Source organism: Gracilinanus agilis, chromosome 1, assembly GCF_016433145.1.
Source record: "Gracilinanus agilis isolate LMUSP501 chromosome 1, AgileGrace, whole genome shotgun sequence".
Classification (NCBI taxonomy): domain Eukaryota; kingdom Metazoa; phylum Chordata; class Mammalia; order Didelphimorphia; family Didelphidae; genus Gracilinanus; species Gracilinanus agilis.
In genome coordinates this window covers 373,242,817-373,262,421 of record NC_058130.1, presented here as the reverse complement: position 1 = coordinate 373,262,421, position 19,605 = coordinate 373,242,817, and positions in this window count along the sequence as shown.

Sequence of the window (19,605 nt, the reverse complement as noted above, 5' to 3'; positions counted from 1 at the left end):
TTTCTCCCTTCTTATTTCTAACTCTTATATATATAAGAGTTAGAAATAAGAAGGGAGAAAGAGAGAAGCAGAGAGAAAATAAAATTGTCTTGCTCTGGTCTCTAGGGCCGTGATGGATTAGCAATCTCCTAAAATACCTCTAGAATCCAGATTGACATCTCCATTTCATTTTTGCTTCTTACACTATTTGTATTGGTAGAAAAATTGCTTTCATTCTGTGTTCACTTGGCTGACAGAGGAAAGTGATAAATCAATTCATTTCTCTCTGCCATGACTTTTAATAGTAATAAAGAATCTATATTGTGGCATTTAAAATTATTGTAAACCCTGGGAGACTACATCTCCCAGCACCCTCTGCTACAAGTTCCCCCAACACCTCCCACTTCCTTTGTGGGAGGTGTTGGAGAAAGGGTAAAAGAGAAAGTTTGGTGCCTTTTCTTTCTCTATCCTGGAGGCTCTCTCAAGCCAGGAGGCTGGCTGACTCTCTCTGATCTGGACTCTTTCTATCCAGGAGACCCTTTTCCCCTACCTAACCTTTACTTTTTCTAAATCTAAATAAAACTTAGCTATTCTAAACCCTAAGTTACTCTCTGATCTTTTATTTGAGCTCTGTAGGGCTCTGGTCAATTTCCCCCTGCTGTGGCTGGGACCCATACCTTCCTTTCCCTTCCTCTACCTTCCTTTCTCCTTTCTCTCATCCAACCTTCCTCCTACCTTCCTCCCTAATCCCCCTATCAATATCTAATGTCTGCCCTCAATTTGTGAACTGTAGTTCTTCTTAATCATTACAATTATAAACTTTACAACTTGACTTTTGAGATTAATAACTTATTTTAAATGGATTGTTGATTTTTTTAGAACATAGGATTTTAAAAGATTAAAGTATTATATAAATATATTTTTATATTGTTTATTTATATATTTGCATAGATATAAATATATAAAACAAAATATTAAAGTGAAAAAAAGGATTAAAAAAATAAAAAAAATTAAAGTAAAAATGAAATTAAAAACAGACAAGTGACTTCTCTACCAGAAAAAGAAATCTGATTTGGAAACCTTTGAAATATGGTATATTTAGATGTACCAGGGAAAAATTGGCATAGAGTTTAAGGGAAGCTATCATAATACAATATGGGTTACCAGCATTGTTGGCAATCATTAGCCATGGACAGATAATAAGTGCTCTCAGATCAAGCATTGGCCAGAAAATCAGTACACAAAGTCAGGGAATAATAAAATAACAATATAAAAGTAGCAAAGGACCTAAAAGGCCATATATCCTGTTATCCAAATCATTATTTCATTCATGTGTTCCAATGTTCTCATTTACATGGCTAACACCGGAGGTCAGAATCTCATCACTTCTCAACTTGGCCTATTGTGATAGCCTTCTAAATGCTTTTCTTTTCAGTGTTTCCCTTCTCTGATCTATCCTATATGTAGTCAATAAAATAATCTTTATAAGACACAGGTCTGATTGCATCACTTCTCAGCTCAAAAATCTTCAATGGTTTCCTCTTATCTATAGGATAGATGCAAATTCCTCAGATTTTTTTTCCTGGCTCTGTTCTATTTAAAAAAATGCATTGACATAAATCCATGTGTGGGGAAGAGGAGATAACTCGTGTATGCTTTTCTCTTTACTTTCAAAACTCAAATCACTCTAGTTAGTGTCACCTTATACACATTAGAAACTAGATTCATTCATTAAGTACTCAATGATTATTCAGAATATTGCCCTGCTGGCCAACTCTGTAGGACCCTTTGCTACCCCAGAGACTCCTTTTGTTTTCTTGTATCTTCAGTTGTATGCTTATGTCTGGGGTAGCACCTTTCTTGGCACTTCTCAACCAGAGCTCCTTCCTTTTATTGCTGTAGATAAATCTGCTGAGCCAACAGTACTGAGCTGAATAAACATTTGTACCCTCCTTCTTTCTGTGGATTTTTTCAGTCAGCTTTAAAAAAGAAGAGGTCACATTCTGAATTAATTTCATTTTTGTTTTTGACCTAAAAGCAGCATTGCATAGAGACAGACTTATGGTAAAGAAGGCCTAGATTGAGAGGTGTGTTGTTAAATGCTTAACAGGTTTTCCAGAAAAAAGTAAGTAAGACACATTTTAAAGTTTAATTTACAGTATTTTCTCCATTATTTCAAAACCCAATCAAGCAATCAACAATTTAAGCCCCGATTTGTAGCACTTATTAATTTCCAAGGTATAAATTCACATCTGAAATTTTAATATTTAGCTCAGCAAGTCGTTGAGGAGGCTTCAGCACATCCTTGCCTGGGTTTGAATCCTGCCTCAAAGTTGAGTTATGTGATCCTAAACAAATAATTCTGCCTATATTTCTTCTGAAAAATGGGGAATATAATATTGCTTGTCTCAATGGGCTCCTGTGAAGATGAAATGAAATAATATATGGAAAGTTTTCTATAAACCTTAAAGCCCTAATGAAATTTGATCCATTTTCTAGGACCTAGGATTGCTATTTGATTTTGGTAAAACATATATTAATTTATTTTAAGCAAAAGAGCCTATTTATTATGTTTAAGGTATTGAATAAAGTGCTACGGACACAAAAATGAATGACATACTTCCTGTCCTCAACAAGCTTGCATTTTCTCTGAATGTAAATGGATTTACACATATAAATGTGCTATATTTAGAAAGGTGAGATAAAGTCAAAGAAGCAATCCAGTTAAAGTGTTCTAGGAAAATCTGAAGAAGGAGAGCTCACTTTTACCTGGGGGGATCAGAAAAAGCATCAGGAGGCACCAACTGAACTGTAACTTAAAGGAAAATAAGCTTTTGGATCACAGTGGAAAAAAGGAAGGCACACATCCTGAGTGTGGAGAGTAGCCTGCAAGAATGTATGGTAGTGGAAGCATTGTGGGAAGATGGAAGACTAGGGAAAGAAACATTCTCACCCTCCTTATACCCACACAAACAGCCAACAATAACTCCGTAGAATCAATGTTAAAAGCAGAAAAAACAGACCGAGTTGGGAATGAAGCCGAACAGCCTAGGAAAACTAGGGACAAAGGTTTCTGACTTCCCCGACTTCAGTACCACTGCCATAGACCCTGGGGATAGGAACAGAACAAACAGAGTAGAATCAACAAGATAACTAACCACTTGGGGAAGGATTGGCAACTCCATCTTTTTTGCTGAGCCCCTGGAAGTGGGGATACCACTGGAATCCTTGGAATACCCTGCTGGCTCACAGCTGGGGATTAAAGGAGTAGACTACATAGTTTGCAGGCTCCAGCCCTTGAGGGCAGGAGCTCAAGTCTTACTTGATATAAAGCTGATATAAATATTTATATTAACACACATATAATTTACTCCTTTTTTAAACAAATTACAAACAATGTGGAATTTGTGGTTTTGTAGATTTTTTATGAACTTTAGTTAATTTTTTTTGTTGTTGGTAGTGGTTATTAAGTACATAATAAAAAATAAAAAAGGACTAGGCCTTAAAGCATGAACAACAACATATCACACCTAAATTGCTGTTCTTTGGGAAGTAAATACTTCAAATCAGTCAATTTTCTCAAACTTCAATTTAAACATTTTGAAGACCTCTATTATCTTCAAGTAAAAGCAATGTGATTTATAAGATAGAGATAAAGCGAAGTTGCTTCAGATTCTACTTCTCTCTCTTTGTGACCCTAGGCAAATTATGTCTTCTCTATAAGACTTACAAGGTCATTTGGACTTATCTGCTAAAACTCATAAAGTGGTTATAATTTGCTATATAAGAGAATTCCTATGCTAAAACAATAGTTCTCCATATTGATAAAATTATGGAACCTTTTTTTACGCATAATTATCAAAAACATTCAGACACTGTATTTTCAAACTGCTTCAGTTTGCTTTAGGCATAGGATATAGCCAAACCCTTAATTCCTTAACAGTGTTACAACTACCTATATCCAATATCTACTAAAAAAAGACAAACTAAATTGTCTTTAAAGCATACATTATTAAATTTCCTGGATTTACAAAAAGGACTAGAAAACAGTTTCCTAAAAAAAAACTTATCCATTTCAGTTCACAGCTAAAAATAGAGGGAATAATATTTTAAATTATTTTCTTAAATGCCCAAAATGTATTTTTGATTTCACTCTACTGCCCAACAATTCAAAAGAAAGGGAAACCTACATGACAAACATGAATGATTAAGCAAAACAAATTCTAATTTTTTAGAGCTGAATTTCTTCCATGATCTTTTGTATCTTTTTTTTTTTTCCATTTGGTCCATTCTTCTTTTCATGGCACTCTTTTCTTCATTTGATTTTTGTGTGTTTTCCTCAGTTGACCAATTCTGCTATTTAAGCTGTTGTTTTCTTTTCCCCATTTTTCTTCAACCTGTCTTATTTGATTTTGGAATTCCTTTTTGAGTTCTTACAGAGCATGAACCCAATTTGCAGGGTTTTTTTTTTTTTTTTTTAGGTTTTGCTTACAGTTTTTTGTATCCCATCATCTTCTGTTGTTTCTGCTCTCTGGTCTTTTTCCTGGTAGAAACTTGCTAGGTACTTTCTTTTTCTGCCAAGTCTTCCATGTAACTTGCTGTATGGGCAAACTTTTTAAAGAGGGAGGTCAAAGGAAAGGAAATGCTCATCTGTCAGTCTGTTTCTGAGGCAACTCTTTTGAAGTTTTATTGTATTGTATCCTACTCATTGTATTTGTCAGATTGATAAAACATTTCAGGGGGCTGCATCTGGCCCATGGGCTGTAGTTTGCCCATGAATGTTGTAGAGGCTTGAAGGTGCCCAGCCAGATAGACCCCTGGTCCTACCTTCCAGCTATTGCTGGAGTACAGGACCTCAAAGGGTGTGTCTGAGGTGCTCTTCCATTGCTGTAGCCTCTGTCCCAGGGTCCCAAAATCAGTCTAAGTTTAATCATAGATTGGTAGGTTGGGAAAAGACTTCTCTGTGTGCAGTTTTGTTTCTGGTCCCCACTTTATCCTGTGGAAATGAACTCTCTCTGTCTGCCTTTCCCAAGTTGTGTTCAGCAAGAAGAGGCCTGTGATTCTGTCTTATTGTTGGGTTTGGGTGCCTATTTTTTTGAGGTGCTTTTAAAAGATTGGTATGGAAGGTTGGTCAGACAAGTTTTGGCTTTTGTTGCTACTGAGCCACCATCTTCATTCTGGATCCCAAGCAAAACAAATTCTAGTATCATCCATAACCATGTCTCATTTTGCACCAAGTGCCTTACTTTGTCAGGAGTAGGGTAGTATGTTTTATGATTCTTCCACTGAAATTAGAGTTAACCTTTGTATCAATAACTTAAAATTTTTATGTCTTTTATTATTTAAAAAATTAATTTATTTATAATATTTTCCCATGGTTACATGATTCATGTTCTTTCCCTCACCTCTTCTCTCTCCTTCCAGGAACTGACAACCAATTCCAGTGGTTTATACATGTATCATTGTTCAAAACCTATTTCCATATTATTGATATTACAGTGATCATTTAATGCCAAAACTCCAGTCATATCCCCACTGAACCATGTGATTGATCATATGTTTTTCTTCTACATTTCTTCTCCCACAGTTCTTTCTCTGAATGTGGATAGCATTTGTTCTCATAAGTTTCTCTGGATTTTCCTTCATCACTGCATTGTTACTAGTAGAAAAGTCTATAACATTCTATTGTGCCACAATGTATCAGTTTTTATGTACAATGTTCTCCTGGTTCTGATCATTTCACTCTTAATCAGTTTCTGGAGGTCTTTCTAGTTCACATAGAATTCCTCCAGTTCATTATTTCTTTTAGCACAATAGTATTCCATCACCATCAGATGCCATTCTTTATTTCTTTTAGCACAATAGTATTCCATCACCATTATTTCTTTTAGCACAATAGTATTCTATCACCATTCATTATTTCTTTATTCATTATTTCTTTTAGCACAGTAGTATTCCATCACCATCAGATGCCACAGTTTGTTCAGCAACTCCTCAATTGGTGGACACCCCATCATTTTCTAATTTTTTGCCACTTCAAAGAGTGCGGCTATAAATATTTTTGTATAAGTATTTTTCCTTATCTCTTTGGTGTACAAACACAGCAGTAGCATGGCTAGATCAAAGGGCAGGCATACTCTTATAGCCCTTTGTGCATAATTCCAAATTGCCCTCCATAATGATTAAATTAATTCACAATTTCACCAGCAGTGCATTGGTGTCCTAATTTTGTCATAGCCTCTTCAACATTTATCATTTATTGCTTTCCTTTGCTGCTATATTGCCCAGAATGCTGTGTGAGGTGGTACCGCAAAGTTGTTTTTATTTGCATTTCTCTAATCAAGAGGGATTTAGAACACTTTCATGTGCTTATTGATAGTTTTGATTTCTTCATGTAAAAACTGCCTATTCATATCCTTTGACCATTTGTTGATTGAGGAATGGCTTGACTTTTTGTAAATTTGACCTACTTCCTTATATGTTTGGGAAATTAAACCTTTTTTTCATTTCATAGTGATCATAGTGAATAATCTTTGTGACAATTTGCTGTATTCTGTTTTAGTATCTTATTTAAGATTTTTGCATCTATGTTCATTAAGGAAATTGGTCGGTAGTTTTCTTTCTCTGTTTTTGGTTTGCCTTGCTTTGGAATCAGTACCATATTTGTGTCATAAAAAGAATTTGGTAAGACTCCTTCTTTGCTTATTTTGTCAAATAATTTGTATAATATTGGAATTAGTTGTTCTTTAAATGTTTGATAAAATTCATTTGAGAATCCATTTGGTCCTGGGGATTTTTCCTTAGGAAGTTCTTTGATGGCTTGTTCAATTTCTTTTTCTGAGATGGGATTATTTAAGTTCTATTTCCTCTTTTGCTAATTCAGGCAATTTGTATTTTTGTAAATATTCACCCATTTCACCCATATTGTCATATTTATTGCCATATAATTGTCAAAATAGTTCTTAATAATTACCTTAATTTCCTCTTCATTATACATGCCTCAGGATTGGACATAAGCTGTTGATCTCACTCTGAACTTGATCAGGCCATGGGCTGATCATATTATAGCTCCAGGCTTAGGCTCAACTTTTTGGTCCCATTGACTAGGCACACCCTTTATTATCCTGTCTTGGAGCTCTCTCAGCCTTAGTTTTGTGTAAAAAGATAGCAGGGGGGCTGTGAACTGTGTCCTTACTCCAAAGTGTGAACTATGTCCTTATCCCAAGCCCAGACTGGAATTCCTAGCTTCCCTCTGTGCCCACATAGATCATCCCACTTCAACCCAGACTTCCCTAGTCTGGGACTCCAGACTTTTCCACAAATTTGAAATATCAATGTGTGTGGATGGACTTGTACCACCATTTGCACAGGCAGGATCTCAGGATCTCAATGTTGGCTTGAGTTTAGGTTCCAAACCTGGGACAGCGGGTGTGGGGTATGAGGCTGTGTCTTTCTCTTGGCTTGCTCTTCCTTCCTTGCTATAGCTTCTTGCTGGCTCTGCTCTCCTCTCACCCAAGTGCTCCAGATGTTCTTTGCCTCCCTTTTGGGTTTTTCTTTTCTTGAAAGTTGTTTCATTCTGTCTCCTTGTTGGTTCTTTCACTCCTGTATTTGTTTTGTAGAGATATTTTAATTTTGGGTAGAGAGGATTCTTGTGGTGACATGGAGTTGTTCTGGTTCACTCCACCATCTTGGCTCCACCCCTGGTCCATGGATTGATCACTTTTTAAATTTTTTTTTAAAAAGAATGTATGATAATAGGAGAAAGACCTACTCAAAGATAATAATTGAAAAATTATCTCCAAATCTTCTTATTCTGTTTTTAAAGAGGTTCAATGTTGCACAAAGAGAAGGACTTTAGTTTCTTTCATAATCCTCTTAAAGCTGTATTGTATACAATACTGAGCTCTATAAAGAACTTCTGAAATCTTGAAGTAAAACCATGAAATGTAGTGTGGATGTGGAATAATGTGTATACTAATGTGAATGGGGATCTTTAATAGATATCATCTTGGATTTTGTCTTCTATTATAATAGACTGATAATGATCATTGTCAAGATACAGAGAATCCAATGGGTTTTAGTTGTTTGAGTTTTTTTAATCATAGCATGGGTTCATTGGACAAATATTCAAATCAAAATGACTGCTTTTCTACTCTTTATTTTGAAAAACTTTGTTATATTTCTCAATTGTTTCTCACAACAACTTTTATTCCAAGGTAGTATGTGTCATTTACTTTCATTGAGGAGGAAACTGAGGCACAAAGGAAGAGTTTTTCCTTTCTAAAGAATTTTTGGGAAAGTGAGGGTATAGTTCTTACATATCCTTAATTCACTTTACTGCAGCATAAAGACTTCCAAAAATCTCTTATGTCCTTTTGTTTTCTTCCTGGTTTCCTTAATACTCCCTACACTCCTTTTGACTGTTGTGATTATATTGATCATCTCTTTGTTTAGTTTGGAGTATGAGGTAGAAGATTTTTAAGGGGGTTGATAACTTTCTAGGGAAATAAAAATTTAGAATAGCGTATCAATAATGTTGAGAAAAGGATCGTATATTGGAGAGATGAATAATAATTTTCATAAATCATTCTGTAAATATATGATTTGTCATAAAAGGACAATATCCTTAATATGATATGTCTATTTTAATTTTTTCTTATTCAATAATTCAATTCACCAAAATGTTTTTAAAGCACTCAGTCATTTTTTTAAGGAATGAAGGTAGGCATAGAGAAGTCAAAGACAAGAGTTAAATATTTCTTGCCTTCAAGGAGCATACACATACAGGATGATCGGGGAAAATAAGCACCTTGGTGAGAGAGTTTTCTGAGCTTTTCAGGGCTTTTCATTTTCCTTTGGTGTCCCCCTGCCACCCAGTTCTCATTTGTGGCTCCATGAAGCTGAAGCATTCACAGTGACACCTCAGTAAACTATCTCACCATAAGGGTTAAATCAGATTGAGGGTAATTGATCGGCCTCAAACCCATTGGTAAAGTAGGATTGTGACTATGCTAGGCATGTGAAGATTTCCCTTTGTGGAAGGGGTGGATGAAAACAGTTTGTTCTAATTGTCCTGAAGATGGTAGAAGCAGGCACAGTGAATCACCTTAGAGCTTTACAAAGAAGTAAAAATAAACAAAATGTAATTATTTTTCTAATTACTCAAAATGTGTTTTTTCTTTTATCCATTTATGCTTGAGTCTAAAGACATCACCTATTGATATAATTTGGTTCTGTTCAAGTATGAAGGAATACAACTAATCAATAATACAGGCATAGATAAATAAAATACAAGGTGATTTAGAAGATGTTTTCCCATTTGAATGGTTCAAGGAAGGCTTTGCAGAGAAGGTGTCGGAGAAAAGGTGTCTTGAAAAAAGACAAAGAATCTGAGGAGTAGAGATGAGGAAGGAGTGTGTTCTACATATGAAGGACATGTGTGGAGATATAGAGGTAAGAGATGCAATGTCATATTTGAGGAAGTAGTTAGTAGTCCAATTTGGTTAAAATATAGAGTGAATGATAGTAATGATGAGAACTATTTGAAAGATATATGGAATCAGTTTGGGGCTGAGAGAATGCATTCTGTTTTAGGAACATACTGAATTTGAAATATGGATAGAAATTTAGGTGGAAATGTCCAGAAGCCAAATAGAGATGTAGAACTAGAGTTTAGTAGAACGTTTTGCATTCTCTGTGCAAATACATAGAGATACTATTTAAACCTGGCATGTAGCATATATAGAGGATAATAACAATTGGCATTTGTGTAGCACTGTAAAGTCGGCAAAGAATTTCACATACATTAACAAATTTGATCCATATAAGAAACTTGTAAGGAAGATAGATATTACAGGTATTATTCTCCCTTTGAAGAAGAGGCAACTGACTCACAAGAGGGTTAAGTCTTTTATTCATGGTCACACATAAGTAGTAGATTTCTTAGGTGGAATTTATACCCAGATCTTTGATGACAGGACTAGCGCTCAATTTCTTTTTGGAATTTTGTGGAGCATCCACATGAAATATATGAAATGAGACTGAGAAAAAGTATTCAAATAAGTAGGAGGAGAACTGAAAGGAGGTAGTATCACAGAAACCCAAAGTATCTGAGGGTAGAGAGAGACTGACATTATCAAAAATGGAATAGAAGTAATGGAGGATGAGCACCAAGGAAAATTCAGGGGATTAGCAGTTAAGAGATCATAGAAAACTCTTGAGTAGTTTTTTTAATTAAGTGTTCATTTCAGAGACTAGCTTATAAGACTTTTAAGAGTGAGTGGGTGGTAAAGAAGTGGAGGCAATGAATTGGGAACATCTTTCTAGGAGTTTGGCTATGAAAAGGAGAGGTATAGAGTAATATTTCATGGAGACAGTGTAAAATAAAGGATTTTTAGATATATGGGAGGTGAGTATTGTAAACATTTGAGCCTACAGATAGCAGTAGGTGGAGAAAGACTGAAGTTGAGACTGAAAGATTGAATAATTGATGGTTCAGATTTGAAGAGTATAGGATACAAAAGAGAGTGGGAGAGAGGAAGAAGAGCATACCTTTTTTAACTCAAGACATATTTAATATTATTGCCAGAGAAAAAATAAGAATTAACTTCTTTTACATGATAGAGTATTATTCAAATTACAGGTTTCTATCTGTTCCTTTCAAAAGAAGACTTTGTTAAGAAAGAGACAGAGAGATGTGGAGGGTTTCAAAACTATTCATATATTTCTAAAGCCTTCTGGATTCAAAAAAGAAATGATGGTTCTTAATTCTTCAACAGTTACTTCTAGTTTCAATATTGGAGTTAACTTTGGCCCTTTTTTACCCCTTGTAGCAGTTTTATGTCTTCAAAGAGAATATTTTCTTCATAGGACTGGAAAAATAAATATTCTATATGTTTTCCTCTTCAATTACCTTCTAGAGATATTGTATCACAATTCAGTTAAGGTCCTTAGAATATAATTAGTCAGTTAATCAGCCAATATTTGGCTTAGAATTCATTGTATCAGGGGGGAAATTATAGTCTAAATGAGTAACCAAAGTCATCTATAAGTTTTGATTTTATATGTGATATAACCTCATAAGGCATGCTCTTCACTCAACAGGAAGTGTGGGGTAAACAAAGAAATGCTTCTATAATATTAAAGAGACTATTATGATATATTTTTGCTCCTTAATTATAATCCTAAGTACTATAAATGATCTTTATATATAAGAAGCCCATCTGTAAAGGTAAAGGGAAGTTTGAAATATTGGTTAGCAAGCTAGGGTAAACATTACAGAGTTATAAAGACCTGGATAGCTCTAATGTCTAACTGTGTCCATACATATTATATACTATATTATAATGACCATATTATAATATATAATGATGTATTAATATCTATCCTTCTATGTATGATACATCTACATATATATATATATATATTAGAGCATGATTTTATATAGATATTGACATATTACAACTATTAAATCCTGCTTTAATAGATGTAGATGTATTATACATAGTATGAATAGATATCAGGATCTCCATGTTTACCAAATCCTGATCATAAATATGTATATTATATAGTATAATGATATATGATATCATATATAGAGAAAGATAGAGATTTAGCTCCCTATAATTATGAACACATCTTTAAGACCATAGCTTATAGAGAAATTGCCAATTTTAAAGAAAAGAGTAGCAAGGGCTACTTAGGCAGGCCATATTTTTGAACCACATGTGATAACTTGCAAGATTAACCATAGACCAGGTGATTCCTCTCTTTTTACTTTTTCAATCAAATGTAATATGCAGTGGATCAAAGAACATAAGGCAAAATCTATTTTGTTTTTCTTTGTCTCTTTAATGGTTAGTAAGGTGCTTGACACATAATAAACACAATAAATGCTTATTGAACATTGTGAACACTGCCAACCTGAAAGACTTAAAGACTTGGATCAGTACAATGACAACCGTCCTTGTAGGGGACTTAGGAGGAAGTCTGCTAGCCACCTCCTGGCAGAGAACTGATGATAGTTACAGGATATAGAATAATACACTTTTCTGGTCTTGATCAGTATGGGAATTTGCTTTGCTTGACTGTTTATTTGTTATAAGATTTTGTTTGCTCATTTCATAATGGAGGAAAGGCTAGGATCTGAAAGGGAGAAAAAATTATGTTTTAAAAATGCTTTTTGATTGATCACAAAACAGGAGATAAAGATAATTCCTTAGAAACTGAACACTCTCGAGCATATAAGAACCAGCTATTCACAGGAGTAATTTTGTATCTTTATTCCTGCTGTGATGATTTATGGTAGCAGAAGTGTAATTAGTTTTGAAGTAATAAAGAACTGTCTTGTTGGATGAAGACTGATACCATCTGCATATTTTATTGTTCCCCGACATCTTTCTTTTCTGGTTTTAAGGATGAGATGCTTTTAAATAAAATGGTCAAGGACAGGCAGCATAAATCAACTCTCAAGAAATACTGGTAACCAATTAAACACAATTTCTGCCATAACTACTGAGCAGAGCTTGTACTTAAGATGACTCTTGGGGCTCCCTTGAGGAATTCAGTACTGGTTAGCCAACTTCTTTGGATTCATAGCTGGAGAGAATTTCCATTTGCTACCAAGCAAACAAAATAATAGAAGAGTGCCATGATCTTGGCAATCTGTCAGACGCATACACATGACAGAGTAAGATGTACCACTTTTCTTACTTCCCATTTGATGGATATGTAGAAGTTATTAAAAACATACTTCTCATGAGTACCATCAGTCACTGATTAGTCTGCAACTTTGAAAATAGAATCAACAGCCTGGTAAACAAATTGCTTCTCTCATTGGAAAGGTGGACTACTTAGATCAGCACAGAAATCAGATAAAAATTAAGTGACATGTTTTGGGAGTAGTCTTTTATGGAGAGTTCATGACAGAACTTTTCAGGAGTGCCTCTTGATCATAAGAAATTTGACTTTTATAATAGTTCAAAAAAAGAAAGAACTTAGTAAGTCTGCATCACATATTCCACAGAAACCAAAAGAGTAATTTCTAATATCAAAGCTTTCTATAATGTGAGTACAATGTTCTTATCAGTAGGGTCAGAAGAATACAAACTTTGAACTTTTCCCAAATCTACAAGTCAATTTAGATACTCTTGTCACTGATAAAGAGTAAGGAGCTTCTGCCAACCCACATGCAGATCTGACAATTTGGAATATAGCTTTTTTCAAGAAGATGGGCTACCTTGAAAAATTTTGTTCAATCATGTTCAATTTTTCATGACCCCATTTAGTGCTTTCTTGGTAATAATGATATTGAAATGGTTTGCCATTTCTTCCTCCAGCTCATTTTACAGATGATGAAACTGAGACAAATATGGTTAAGCAACTTATCTAGACACTCAGCTGGTACGTGACTGAGGGCAGATTTGAACTCAGGAAGATGTCTTTTTGACTTTAGACCCAGCATTCTATCTACTGCACCATCTAGTTGCCCTTGACACATTACCTTACTCATGAGGAAGCTTGACAATTCCCATAGAAATGACATCTCATGGAATTACAACTATGGCAGTATCAGATGAGGAGTGACAATCATGAGTTGTGTGTTCCAGGTAGGTCTAATGCTTTCTTCAACTCTTCAACAAGCATGTTGCTTCATCATAAAACCAACAAAGGTCAGGGAATGAATGGCTACAGTTTATATTGATCTTTACATATCTTAGAGAATTTTATTATCAACTAATACCCTTGCTAAGGGTTGTTACATTATTAAAGACATTAGAAGCTATTTATTTATTTATTTTTATCTTTTAAAACATTACCTTCTGTCTTAGAATCAATTCTGTGTATTGATTCCAAGGCAGAAGAGTGATAGGGGCTAGGCAATGGGGGCTAAGTGACTTGACCAGGGTCACACAGCTAAGAAGTGTCTGAGGTCAGATTTGAACCCAGGACCTCTTGTCCCTGGGCCTGGCTTTTAATCCACTGAGCCACCTAATTAAAAGCTATTTAAAAGAACTGGTCAACGTGGTGGTTCAGTGGATAGAGTGCTTGGCCTGGAGTGAGGAAGAATTCCTCTTGTTGAGTTTAAATCTAGAGTCAGACACTTACATACTGTGTGACCCTTGGAAAGACAGTTAATTCTTTTTGCCTCAGTTTTGCCATTTATAAAAATGACCTGGAGTCAGAAATGGCAAACTACTCCGGTATTTTTGTCAAGAAAACCCCCAAATTAGGTCACAAAGAGTCAGACATGACTGAAAATGAACTAACCAACAAAATTTAAAAGAAAGGGAACTCCATGGAACACTGACATTGAACTCTTGTCAGTTTCCCAGAACATTATCTGATACCCTGAAAGTAGTCATTATTTGCATGAGGCAGCACAAACTCTGACTGGGGAAGCCATGCATTCCTAATTTTATTTCCTAAATTAGAACATTTGACCTTTCTGGACAAAGAAAACTACAATGTAGTATAATATGATCATGGGTGAAAGATGCCAGTGCAGGTAAGTGCTTACCTGTATTTTGGTGAGGGGAAGGCCCCTATTTAGTTTTTTCCTTTTTCTGATTAACTAGTGGCCAGTTCTGTTGTTTCTTTCTTGCAGAAGCATTCCAAGAACTTTCAGATTCTTCTAAATTCAGTGCTATGGGAATATATCCTGGTCCTCTGCCCTAGTTACAGCTTTGCGTATTTGTGAGCAACTTTGTGAGTCCTTGTTATCAATATTGGCAACCTACATTATGGGGTTGTCCTTTTTTTTTTTTTAAAAAAAAAGACAGTTAAATGGGGCATCTGTGAAAATAGACATAAGGAAGTTTAAATCATCTTTAAAAAAATCATGTAATTCAGGGAGGAAAGTCTAGTTAATTGTAAATCGGCTTAAAATGGTCAGTTTTAAAATGTGTCTTTCTGTCTCTACTTAGTATCTAGCATTTAATTAATAACAAATATTACCAATTCGAATGCCTTTTTGGGTGTTGCTACAGATGGCGTTGTAATGGTTGTGGTGAGTGTCTTTTTCTTAAACCACATTGTTTTTCAATAAAATACAAATGTGGTTTATACAAAAGAAACCACTGACTAATTATTCACAAATGTAATCCAACTATATTTGTTTTGTTTAAGGGTTATTATTTCACTATTGATAAACTTTAAACAAGACCCCAGAAATTCAGGAAAATTGAAAAGCAAAAGAATTTTCTGAAGCCTTGGATGTCTAAATTTATTGAATAATCTTTTTGAATATGATTAGCAGCAGGTGTCACAAATTTTAAAATAAAATTTTGAATTGAATACTTCATATGAACACTGGTGGCTTAAGGCACCATAAATTATCATTTTCACTTGGTGATAATTAAGCACTCCTATGCAACTATACTTATTATCAATGGTGATATTTATTCAATTTAATTTGAGCCATAAAAAATATAGTAGATAGAAATGAAATATTTTATTTGGATTTGAAATAACTTTCTGAATCATTTGAAATGTAGCCTCATAAAAATAGATTTATATATTCTTTCTCCATTATAAAATTGATTATATAATTCAAATTGCACGAAACATGTTGCATTCATACAAAAACATTTTTCTAATCTCTTTTTCTGCTTAGTAAGATCTCTCTGTAAATATTTATGAGTTTGCCCTTTAAAACCAAAAAACTTAAAAATCTGAAGCAAAGCACAACAAAAGAAACAAATTAAGAAAGGATTTTTTTTCTTGGCAAGGGACCATTTTATGAATGCTTGGCTTTGGACACCACTGAAAATTGCGACATTCTAGCCTTTTACTGGAGCAGGGGGTTCCCTTTGCTTTCCTCCCAAGTAATTCTTCGTGCTGGTTCTGCTTGCCAACCTTATTTGTATGCAATGATGACAGCACCTCTTTATGTTCATCATTTGCTGACAATAGCCAGTTTTTAGGTATGCAGTAAAATTATGTCAATCCAAATAGCTTATGTCAGCCTTTGTGTGATCTTTTATCCTTTTGCTTTGACACCATTCTCCTACTATCCCAAGTACTTATGAGACTACCCTCACCAAAAAATTGCAAATTAATTTACTCCCTGTCTAAGTGGCTTGAATATCAAGTATTGTGGGTAATTTGATGAGTTTGTCTTAACTTCATAAAACACAGAGTAATTATTTTATGTCATCCACGTGACTTTACATATCTCCTACTCAACTAAACTTCCTTTCATCTAACCTAGTTTTTAATGTTATACCTAGTATGAACAGATATTGCTAATTTCTGTGTGTAGCTTATCTATACACACCTGGACATCCTAATAATGTAGAGGAAATCCAGGAAAATTTCATGGACAAAGGTAATCCTTTTGCAACCCATAGATTTAATGTTGTAAAAGATTTTCTACATATATTTTTTGCAGTGAATAAAATTCATCATTAATATAGGTAGTTAGAAAGGAGAAGAGGCTTAGGAATAAAGAAAATAAGTTTATTAAAAATGAGAGAATCATAGATTTGGATCTGGAAGGAATAAGAGACTATATATTAAATTACACTACAATACACTATACTACATATTTATATATAAAGAAATGTTGTGTAATAACTAGAAATTTTGTACCTTTGTAATACATTCCTCAGAATTCCTTTTTATTTCCCAAAATTCCTTTTAATCTCCCCACCACTTTGAGTGGTCATGTTTTGTATATTGTTGGCTGTAACTCTGCCTCTCTCCTTCTTTTCCCATGCCCATGGCTTGGGTAGCACCTTTTTTTTTAATCTAGCTTTTTTACTTTAGTTATTAGTAAATTTTATAAAATGTAATACTTAGTTATTGTATATTAATTTTAATTCTCACAATTTGGCAACTACGAAGGGACAGAATTCTCAAATATTTAAAAAAATAGAGTAGATAAATTTTGCAAGCCTCATTTTCTCTCCTGCCTTTTTTCACGCCCTGAGCTCTTCAATCCCTGCCCCCTTGAGCTACTGCCACTGCCACTGCTGACTCCCAGGTTTGATCAGACCACTGCCTGGAGGTTCTGCTGTCCACGAGCTACTTCAGTCTGTGCTCAAGTTCCCAAGGGTCTGAAAGCACCTTTGTTTTTTTCTGCCAAGGGTGAAGTATAAAACACTGCCCTTCCACCCCGTCCCACTGCCAATGTGGGTTTTTGTGCCTGCTCTAGTCACTTTTCAGCAGGGGAACTACCCTAGTTTGCCTAACCTGGATAGGCTTCCATGCTCTGCCTGTGGGGAAGGGGACTGAAATAGCATGTGGCTCCTACCATTTTTACCCCAAGGAGGAAGGGGAAAGAAGGTTACTCTTCCAAACAGGAGGTAGACTTGCAAGCATTGCTCACTCTATGAAAGAGTAGTACATTACCTATCTCAAACAACTCCCAGTTTTTGGATGACTTTTCTTCCTACCATTCATAGTTGCATTGGTCCTTGTGATTAGCTTGAATAATTCTGAGATTCAGGGGAGAAATTTATCTTCCTACACCACTTTGCCATTGTGACCTGCCCAGTCTCTGCAATTCATTCCATATGGGGGTCATCCACACTATGCCCAATGTGTGTACAGGTGTGACAAAAGGAATCTGAATGGATGATAAATACTGGGGAGGGGAAGGAATCTTAAAGAGATCTAGAGGTTTATTCATGATAACTTTTTGAGTTTTCTTTTCCCTCCATGATAGTGAAGAAATCTATTAGAATTGGGAAAAGGACTTTTGAGTTCACTGCATGTACCCTGTCATTTCTTATTGTATTTTGATGTTTGCTTTAAGGTTTAATTTTGTTTTTAAGTTCACATATTAATCCAGTCAATACTATTCTGTTACACTGAATCATTTTAAGTCATTGTGTTTTTGTCTATTGGATATATTCTGTTACATGATTTTTATTTGTACCTTTGATTGATTTTAAGGGGTCTTTAGACATGATATTTAAGATATATAGTAGCTTCTGAATATTATTTTTAATATATATTATAAAGAATGTTGAGTTAAAGGTAGAAAACAAAATAGAAGTTCCAGCTAGAAAAGTTTTTTATATAAAGCATGAAGCCAAAAGTAGCTTCTGCATGCATGATATTTTAACTCTTCAGTTTAATCTACTTCCACCAGGACAATCTAGATTCTTGATGATGTTCTAGACTCCGAAAAGTTTTCATTAGCAGTACAGAGGTTTTTTTTTCCCTAGGCTCTTCTGTCAAATTTTGAAATAATGGCAATAATAGGCTTTGTTAAAAATATCTTTGCCAAGGTTGAAAGATAGAACTTGTGATAAGTATTCATCAGTTATAGGTTTTTAAATGTCACACAGCAAGTGGCTATGTAGAGAATCATGTGAATCCTATATGATAGTGTTTTTGTTTGCTATTATCATTAACTGGGCTATTGGGAATTTTGGTACTTTCTTTGAATGTGCATTACCTGCTGGACTACTACTGTTTTATAAAACTGTTACTTTGTGAAAATCATTTGCACTCGCACAGTGGTTCATGGCCAAGTTCAAAAAGGAACTGGATCTCATTTTTGGGTGAGAAACCTTTGTATTCTACCTTTCCTTGGCTGACACAGTGTGTCACTGATTGTAAGCTATATATTTTTTAATTTTTAAACAATTTTATTGTTGTTTTTTTCTTCCTGCATGTGCAATACAATATTTGAGTTTTATTTTTTCTCTCCTTTTTTGAACTTGAAGCACATGTTACTAGTATTAAAATGTTTTTTTTTATTTTGCAGTACTGTAAGTTTAAAATGTCCATTAATCCTAATGTCAACTGCATACCCAAAATCTTTAGACTATAGAAATAATGCCACTGATTGTTTAAAAACATTATGGGACTTTACTTAATGATTCCACAAAAAGAGCCACTGCACAGTGCTAAAAAAAAGCTAACCTATATAGAGCCTATCATGCACAAGGCCAAAGAGACCAACCAATCCCAGTGGGATTGATGAAATTTTGAACCAAGACAAGAGGACTTGAACTTGTTTGAGTTTCAAGGTTTAAGGTATTTTGACATATGTCAGAGGCAGGACTTCCCTTAGCCACATTCTAAATAAGCACCTTACTTTTGCCTGCCATTCTGGCTCCATTATCCTAGAAAGTGTCAAAACGGGAAATGCTGTTTTCCTTTTGTTTCAAGATCTAGTCTCTTTTTCTATTTTCTTTCATTATCTGACAACTTACTGTAGTCCAGACTGCTAAAATGGGTTAGTGAATGATTGTCATTGCAAAGCTGATGGGACATGGATTGCTACAAGAACTTGTGATTTGTGAATTTTTTCCTTTTTCCTAGAATTTTTTTACATTTTTGATATTCTATATTTCACTCAGAACTTATTTTTAAATTTCTTTAGATTCTTTGATGTTTTTGATAATTGATTCATATACCTTATAACTCGACCATGTATCCCTGTGTGATTCCTAAGTGTATCCACGTATCCTCCTCAGTGGGGAATGTATTATTATCCTCCTCAGGGGGGAGGACTTATGTTATTGTTGTGAACTTTGATTTGAATTTGAGCCTAATTTTAAACAAGAGACTGCCCCCCAGAATCCAGAATGTTAACTTTTTGGAGAAGGCACCACAAAGATGCCTGCAGAGACCACATGCTGCACCAGAAGATGCAGGGTGAACTTTGAG